This window comes from Gossypium hirsutum, chromosome A01 (assembly GCF_007990345.1).
Source record: "Gossypium hirsutum isolate 1008001.06 chromosome A01, Gossypium_hirsutum_v2.1, whole genome shotgun sequence".
In the NCBI taxonomy this organism is placed as follows: Eukaryota; Viridiplantae; Streptophyta; class Magnoliopsida; order Malvales; family Malvaceae; genus Gossypium; species Gossypium hirsutum.
In genome coordinates this window covers 13,449,793-13,458,674 of record NC_053424.1, presented here as the reverse complement: position 1 = coordinate 13,458,674, position 8,882 = coordinate 13,449,793, and the positions used below count along the sequence as shown (strand labels likewise).

Sequence of the window (8,882 nt, the reverse complement as noted above, 5' to 3'; positions counted from 1 at the left end):
TTGAGGATATGTTGAGATGTTGCATCCTCGAGTTTAGTGGTTCATGGGAACGGTATTTACCTTTGATTGAATTCGCTTACAACAATAGTTTTCAATCAAGTATTAAGATGGCACCTTACGAGGCTTTGTACGGGCGTAAATGTCGTACGCCATTGTTTTGGACCGAGCTCGGTGGAAGCAAAATTTTCGGAGTGGATTTGATTAAAGATGCTGAACAGAAAGTAAAAATAAATCGTGAAAGTCTGAAGGCAGCATCAGATCGTCAGAAGTCGTACGTGGATTTAAAACGAAGAGATATTGAGTATCAGGTGGGAGACAAAGTGTTTCTTAAGGTATCGCCTTGGAAAAAGATATTCAAATTTGGCCGTAAGGGCAAATTGAGTCCGAGATTCATTGGGCCGTATGAGATCTCCGAACGAGTTGGCCCAGTTGCATATAGGTTGCTTTTACCCCCTGAACTCGAAAGGATCCACAACGTTTTTCATGTTTCGATGCTTCGACGTTACAGATCCGATCCTTCGCACGTAATAAACCCCTCCGAGGTCGAAATTCAAGCCGATATGAGTTATGAAGAAGAACCGATTCGTATCCTAGCTCGTGAAGTGAAAGAGTTACGAAACAAAAAGGTTCCTTTAGTAAAAGTGTTATGGCTCAAACACGGGATAGAAGAAGCTACTTGGGAACCCGAGAACTCTATGAAAGAGCGATACCCAAACCTATTTACCGGTAAGATTTTCGGGGACGAAAATTTCTTAAGTGGGGGAGAGTTGTGACAGCCCTAAAGACCCTAGTCGGAAAGCGGTTTCGAGACCGCTAAACCGAGTCACCAAATTATTTGAATGTGATATTGATGGTCTAAAATATGTGAATATGAATGTGCGAAAATTTTAAGCTTCGATTTAGTTAATTGCATGTGAATGTAGTACATAGGACTTGTGTGACACTTTTGAAATGTGATAGGCTAATCTATAAGGATCTTATAGTGCATGTAATCAAAAGGGAGGACTTGCATGTTAATTTCCCCCCCTAATTAGTAGTGGTCGGCCATGAGCATGAGGGTGGACAAAATGTTATGGCTAAAACATGCCATAAACATGTTGGGTTAATGCTTCATGTAAGGAATAATAAAATAAAGAGCATGGGCAATAAAGTATTAGTGTTAGTAGGATGAGAAAAAAAAAAGAAAGAATGTGTGTGATTGTTTCCCCCCCATTGCCGTGAGTTGAAGGAAAGAAAACAAAAAAAAAAGTGTTCATCCTTGAACATCTTTGGCCGAAAACTTTAAGGAGAAAGGAAGAAGAAAGGTTGAAGAGGTTCGGCCATGCATGTAACTAGGCTAAGGTATGTTTGGTGTTGCTCCATGAGATTCATGTATATTTTAGTAGTTAGCTTGAGTTCTAACTAGCCTATGGTTCAAATCTTTACTATGTCATGGAGATGATATTCGGCTAAGGTGGATTTGTGTTGATGTCATTTGCATGCTAAAAGTGAAGCTTTGTAATGATGCATGTGACGGTGGATTGATGATTCTTGAATCTTCTTTTTAGCATTTTTGAGTGAGACATTAAGTTCTTTGTTTAACCATGACCAAAATTGAAATGGTATGGTGTTGTGATGCATTCGGCCATGGTAGGAAGTAGAAGAGAAATATGGTTGTTGTTCACGTTATTTGGATGAGAAATGGTAGTAAGGTGAAGTGCAAATGTTAGTGTTTGATTTACTAGTGTATATATGTGTATTGGCCAAGTTTTGAACTTGAAACAAAATGGTGTTTAGTCAATACAAGTGACCATACTTGTAGAATGTATTAAGTGTTGCAATCGGCCTCAACATAGACATGCATGTTCGGCCACATGAATGAGTACATAAGTTGATGTGTATGTTCGGCCATAGGTAAGCATATTGATGGCTTTATCTTGACTTAGAAAATTCGGCTAAGGGGAATATTAGCTAATATGTTGAATTCGATTCGTGATTTCATACATATGTGACTCTAATGTCTAATGTATATATGGGCTAAGTACCTTGAGCTTCTCTTTTGATGTTCGAATGAATTGTATTAAATTGCTTAATGTGATTAAAAATGCGTATGACCATTTTGTATTTGAGCTAAAGGTGGCCATATGACCCATCAAATTCATTGTCATGTTCGGCCATAAGCTAGCATAATGAGACTTTAATAAGTTAAATTTGTTTGAATTAGCTCAAGAGCTTAGAGGACCAAAGTTGGATAAGGGAAAGGAAAAAGTGATCGAATAGCCACCGAAATTGTTCGACAACAGCCGAGGTAAGTTTTCGAGTAATGGAGCTTAGATTATGATTCGATTAGATTATGTCTTAAGTAAATCAAAATCATGCTCTTTCTATGTGGCTATTGAGCCGAAATTTGTAAGTGTGATAAGTGTTTTGTGTTTGAGCTTTGGTAATGAAAATGAAATATGGATGTGTGATGATTTATTGATATATGTGCATGGTTATTCGAATGATATCCGGGCTAAGTCCCGAAGGCTTTTGTGCTAGGTGACTATAACCGGACTAAGATCCGAAGGCATTCGTGCGAGTTGCTATATCCGGGCTAAGACCCGAAGGCATTTGTGCTAGCGATTATATCCGGGCTAAGTCCCGAAGGCATTTTTGCTAGTGACCACATCCGGGCTAAGACCCGAAGGCCTTGCGCAAGTAGTTATATCCAGCTAAATCCGGAAGATTATTTGAGTTTGGGAATGAGCGATCTGCTGTAATAGTTTCAATTAATACGCTCGTAAAATCTCAACAACGAGGTATGTGTTGTACATGCATTGGATTAATTGATTCCTCTTAAATAGCATTCGCTCAGTCGATTAAGGAGCTTCCCGTTTTTGGTTAAGTTGATCCCTTATGTATGAATATAAGGGTTGGAAATGTGAAGTAGGACTGATTTTTGAGAATATATGTGTATATGAAATTATCCGTTTAGTTATATGAATGCTATACTTCAGTTGAGCCTAATTCGATTGCTCAAAACTTACTAAGCATTAAATGCTTACTCCGTTTCTTTGAATCTCTGTTTTATAGATTTTGGTTCGTCAGCTATCGGAATCGGGAGTGTCGAAGTCGAAGTCGCTCACACTATCAAAGCCCCTTTTGGTACACTTTTGGTTGAACTTTGAAATGGCATGTATAGGACTACCCTTTTTGTTGTTGGTCATGGACCCTTTGGTTTTGTATAAATTTGGATAGCCATGCGAAAATGGCTTATATACACTTTGAGCTTAATATTATAATCGTCTTGTATGATGTTCATTAAGAGGTATGGAAATGTTTGGGAACGATTAGCCATTGGAATGGTTAATCATGATCATATTTTGTGCTATATATGCTAAAGGGCTAGTTGAATCATGGAAACTATGTAATAGGTAAAGTTTACCCTAAAGGCTGATGCTGGTAGCAGCAGTGATGTGGATGTGAAAAATCACTAAAAATAGTAGGAATGGAATTAAATAGTGAATAAATTATGTAATCGAACCTTGATGAATCTATTTTCATAGGAAAGTAACGAAACGATCATATGAACAGTATATTATGAGATATTTAAGTTTTCGTGAGACAGGGCCAGAACAGTTTCTGGATTCCCTGTTCCGACTTTGTAAATTCATTATAAATTAAAAAGAGATAATTAGAAGTCATTCCATATATGTATAGATTCCTTTTTGAGTCTAGTTTCTATAGAAACAAACAGCATCTGTATTGAAACCCTGTACAGGGAGATATCCAAGTCGTAATGCGCAAAGGTCAGTGTAGTCAAACCCTGAACAGGGGAGACTTTAACTAATAAACTGTACTAATTGGCTTGACCAAAAATTCTAGAAAAAACTTTGTAGATGACCATATGAGTCTAGTTTCAGGAAAATTTTACGAAACTGGTTTTCGAGTTTTGAAACTCAAGATATGATTTTTAAGGCGACAGTGACGCAGTAACCAGCTTGTCTGGAAAATTTTCAAATGGACTGTGAAAATAAGTGGATTAAGCCCGTTAACCCCTCGTGTCTGACTCCGGCAATGGTCTCGGGTATGGGGTGTTATAGGGTTGCCTTTCAAGAAGTGCTTATTTATAGTCTAAGCTCGACTTACTTCGATCTCGCATAGTCATGGTGGTTCGAGGAGTTTACACTCCTCATCCCTACTATCAATTTTATCAAAATAAGGTTTTAGACGTGTATTATTTACCTTGAAAGTGTCGAATTTAGGATGAATTACCTTGACTGTACCGTATGGAAAAATATTGAGTACCGTGAGAGGAATTTCTCCATTAGCTTTAGAAGTGGCAATACGAGGATCTGCTGCATCCAGTAGTTCTTTGTCTCCAACCTTAATTTGATTTTGTGGAATAGGTGTGGATTTTGTTTATGTGTCCGCCATTCATCTAGTTCCTCAATTCGTAGCCTTTGTTCTTCATAGATAGGTCCTTTGTTGTTGCTTGAACATGGCCCATGTACGCTCTTTGAACCTATTTTTTGCACAGAGGGTTTCACCACATGATCAGTACTAGTAGTATGATTTATGCAATCACCCTTGATTTTTGAGGTGTTACTCGAATTACTAGCTTGAAGAGTGATTGTTTCATCACCCACACGAAGTGTGAGTTCACCTGTACCAACATCAATTATCGTTCTAGCAGTTGCTAAAAAGGGCCTCCATAAAATTAAAGGCACGTTACTATCCTCCTCTATGTCTAGAGCAACGAAATAAACTGGGAGTATAAATTTGTCAATTTTAATGAGTACATCTTCAATAATACCCCTAGGAAATCTGATTGTTTTATCGACTAATTGAATACTCATTCTAGTTTGTTTGGGTTTCCCAAAACCTAGTTGCTTAAACATTTTGTAAGGCATGACATTGATACTAGCCCCTAAATCAGCCAAAGCATTATTAACATCTAAGTACCAATTAAACAAGGAATCATAAAACTTCTTGGATCTTTTAATTTGTTGGTCAGCTTATTCTGTAGTATGGCTGAGCAAACCGCATTTAGCTCCACATGTGACGCCTCATCCAACTTCCGCTTATTTGTTAAAAGCTCCTTTAATAATTTGACTTCGTTTGGCATCTGCGAAAGAGCTTCAATAAACGGTTAGTTAATATGTAATTTCTTTAATCATTTAAGGAATTTACTGAATTGCTCGTCTGTGCGGTCTTTCCTTGTCGCATTGGGGTATTGCACATGAGGTTTGTACTCTTTACTTGCCGGTGCTTGTTCACTGTGGTCTACCTCACCTTTGCTTTTACTTACCATGATTCCTTGCCTTGGTTCTGGTTCAGGTTCCACTGACCTTTCCTTGTCTTGGATGGTAATTGTGTTGAGTTGTTCCCTTGGGTTAGATTCAGTGTTACTCAGCAGGCTACCTTGTGGTCGTTCAGATATTAATTTGGGTTGTTCCCTTGTGTTGAGCTGTCCTATCTGAGTTTCGAGCCCTTGGATCGGTGCTTGTTGGTTCTCAAGTGCTGTCTCAGTATTCTGAAAATGAGTTTCTGACACCGAGATGAATTTTGTTAGCATCTCCTCTAGATTTGGCTTTTTCTCTTGTTGGTAGGGTGGTTGTTGGAAGCCTGGAGGTGGTGGTCTCCGATTCCCTTGGCCTCCCTATGAGAAATTTGGGTGGTTCCTCCAACCTGCATTGTAAGTGTTACTATAAGGATTATTTTGAGGTCGAGGATTATTACAACTTGATCCACCTCCACTTGCTTGATCTATAGGGTGGGTATTCTGAATTGCTTGATCCACCTCCACTTGCTTTGCATTGCATTACTGGGTGAACTTGTGAAGAACCAAGAAAACCGTCAATTTTTCTATTCAACAGTTCTACCTAATTAGAGAGCATGGTGACCGAATCGACGTTAAAAACGTCAGTTGTTTTCGTTGGCTTTGTCCTCATGACTTGCCATTGATAATTATTTAGTGACATCTCTTCTATAAATTCATAAGCATCCTCAGGTGTCTTATTATTGATAGTTCCACCAGCAGCTGCCTCAATCATCTGTCTAGTTGAAGGATTCAAGCCATTGTGAAACGTTTCAAGCTGTAGCCAAAATGGTAAGCCATGGTGAGGGCATCTTCTCAAAAGGTCCTTGTATCTCTCCCATGTATCGTAGAGTGTTTCTAAATCCATTTGCACAAAAGAAGAGATATCATTATGTAATTTAGCTGTATTAGCCGGCAGAAAATATTTTAATAAATACTTTTCGGTCATTTGTTCCCAAGTAGTGATTGACCCTCGTCGTAACGAATTCAACCACTGTTTAGCTTTGTTCCTCAATAAAAAGGGAAATAATCGAATATGAACGGCATCATCAGAAATGCCATTGATTTTAAATGTATCGCAAAACTCCAGAAAATTCGCCAAGTGAGCGTTGGGATCCTCGTCCTACAAACCATCAAATTGAACAAATTGTTGTATCATTTGAATTGTGTTAGGTTTTAGTTCAAAATTATTTGCAGCAACAACAAGCCTAACTATGATTCATTTAGTTCATGTTAAAGAAGGTTTAGCATAATCATACATAGTACACAGAGCAGGATTCTGATTAGCAGCAATCGCAGGAGGTAGCGGATTTTCCTGGTTTTTAGCCAACTCCTCGATTGTGGTGTGGTATCGTCCTCTTGCTCTTCCTCTATGTATCTTAAACTTTGCCTTATTTCTCTTTGGTTTCTACAAACTGTGCGATCGATCTCACTATTGAAAAGTAATGGTCCTGACGGGTTTCTTCTAGTCATAAACTAGAAAAACCTGTCAGAAGAAAATAAAATAAAAGTTAGAAAAGTGAAATTATACTAAAAATAGATTGCACTAAAAGTAAATATGGCTAAAGTAATAAAAATCGAATGTTCCTAATATCTTAGGTCCCTGGAAATGGCGCCAAAAACTTGGTACATGATATTCGTGACAGGTTTTAAAAATTTATAATTAATCGCTCTTGAAACTAACTATTATCACGATGAAGGCAAGTGTACCTATCGAACAGTAGTATAGCTTTAGCGAGATCAGTTTTCGAACCCTAAGTAACCAACAGTACTAGTAATTACTTTCTTTTTATTATCTAGCCTAAAAATTAAGGGATTTGTTTATCTAAACTAATTAATTAAACTAAGGGTGCACAGAGAGAAAATTGGGGAAAAAAATTTGGGAAAACTCGATTGATTAAGACAATACCCAAGGAAAAATCCACCTAGACTTCACTTGTTATTTAACTCTGAATCAGACGATTTATTCATTGGACTTGATCCGTAGAAATCCCTAAGTTATATTATTATCTCTCTCGAGACTACTAACGTCTAACCCTAGGTTAATTAATTGAAATCTCTTTCTAATTAACACCCTAGTGTTGCATTAACTCAATCTATGGACTCATTTATTAGGTTTCACCCTAATCCGGTAAAATCTTGTCACCCTATCTCTAGGCGTGCAATCAACTCCGCTTAATTATGAAAAATTTATTCTTAGATAGGGACTTTTTCTCCTCTGAATAAGTGCATTAACTTGAATCAATATCCTGGAATATTAAAACAAGAATTAAGAACAAGTCAAATATTTATCATACAATTCAGATAATAATAACAAGATCCGTCTTAGTTTTCATTCCCCTTAGGTATTTAGGGGGTTTAGTTCATAATTATGAAAGAAAACATCTCAAAAGAGTAAAGATAACAAAACATAAAGAAAACCCAAAACTCCTGAAGGAAATTGAAGGGAGATCTTCAGTCTTGACGAAGAATCCGGCTTCTGAGATGGATCAATCGGCTTTCTTTGAGTAATTCCTTGCCTCCTACTCCGTGTCCCCTTTTCTAGTGCCTCCTCAGGGTTTTAAATAGGCTTTAGAATGCCTAAGAGCCCTAAAATGGGGCCTTTTTCGAATAGGACTATACTTGGGCTCGACAGGGACATGCCCGTGTGACACACCCGTGTACGATTGCTTCAAACCGTGGTCAAGGCTGTTAAATAGACACGGATGTGTAGTCTACCCGTGTAAGTCATGCTTTGATTCTGCCAAATGGTCACGACCGTGTGGACTACCCTTGTAAGGAAGTCCAGGCCGTGTTGATTTCTTATGTTGGTCTATTTTCTCCGTTTTTAGCCTGTTTCTCACTCTTTTTATTCTCTTATGCTCACTTAAGTATAAAACATAAAATTAAAGGATTAGGAGCATCGAATTCACCAAATCTAAGGAGAAATCATCCGTAAATGTCCTAAGCATGAGATAAAAATATGTATAAATTACAGTTTATCAGCAGCTAACATTGGTTTATGTTGCACGTCGCTGAAAGGACGGAGATGCCCTAGATGTTATTATGGGTACGTTCTTTATCCATAATGTACCTCATACTGCATTGATTGATGTTAAGTATACTCATGACATGTACTCAATGTGGCAAACATGGCCATAACAAGCGGTCCTGTACAAATTCGAAACAGGTATAGTGTTGTTCTTCAGTTATATATTTTGAGTAATTTTTTTTTTATTTTGTCTAACCAATGATTATGGTCCATTTTTTGCAGCAAGATGCACAACCACCTAAACAAAAGGGGAAATCTTCCATTAAAAGGCCAACTACCTTAGATAAACCTAAGGGAAAACAAACATTTTATGTATGTTTTTTCCTTTTACTATTGATTAAACATTGTATATTGTGTTAGTATTAATATAAAATACTTTTGTAGTCTAGTAGAACCACAAGGAGCATGACGATAACTTTATGCCAAGATGGTAATGGACAAACTTCTTCAACACCCAAGTTGCGAAATAACAATCAAAAGACTCATTTCAACCACCTTGGAACACAAGAATCAGTTGCAAGAAACATGAGTAAATCATCGTTATTTTGGTTTGAATGAATTCTGATGTTT

General features: G+C 37.5%; 1 non-coding gene across 1 annotated transcript; it reads left to right on the top strand.

Moving 5' to 3' along the window:
• Positions 1-6,075: 6,075 nt before the first annotated feature.
• LOC121208100 (small nucleolar RNA R71) lies at positions 6,076-6,182 on the top strand. The gene has a single exon (XR_005903095.1). It is a non-coding gene; the product is annotated as a small nucleolar RNA R71 (small nucleolar RNA).
• The last annotated feature ends 2,700 nt before the right edge of the window (positions 6,183-8,882 follow it).